The following is a 490-nucleotide window of genomic DNA, read 5'->3' on the forward strand; positions in this document are numbered from 1 at the left end:
GCAGCACGCCAGGCCTCCCTGTCCATCACCATCTCCCGGAGTTCACTCAGACTCATGTCGATTGAGTTGGTGATGCCATCCAGCCATCTCATCCTCTGTCGTCCCCTTTTCCTCCTGCCCCCAATCCCTCCCAGCATCAGAGGCTTTTCCAATGAGTCAACTCTTCACATGAGGTGGCCAAAGTACTGGAGTTTCAGCTTTAGCATCAGTCCTTCCAAAGAAATCCCAGGGCTGATCTCCTTCAGAATGGACTGGTTGGATCTCCTTGCAGTCCAAGGGACTCTCAAGAGTCTTATCCAACACCACAGTTCAAAAGCATAGCAAAATTGCTGTCTGGGGAGGCCTTACAAATAGCTGTGAAAAGAAGAGAAGCGAAAAGCAAAGGAGAAAAGGAAAGATATAAGCATCTGAATGCAGAATTCCAAAGAATAGCAAGAAGAGATAAGAAAGACTTTTTCAGCGATCAATGCAAAGAAATAGAGGAAAACAA

This window comes from Bison bison, unplaced genomic scaffold (assembly GCF_000754665.1).
Source record: "Bison bison bison isolate TAMUID 2011002044 unplaced genomic scaffold, Bison_UMD1.0 scf7180017853138, whole genome shotgun sequence".
In the NCBI taxonomy this organism is placed as follows: Eukaryota; Metazoa; Chordata; class Mammalia; order Artiodactyla; family Bovidae; genus Bison; species Bison bison.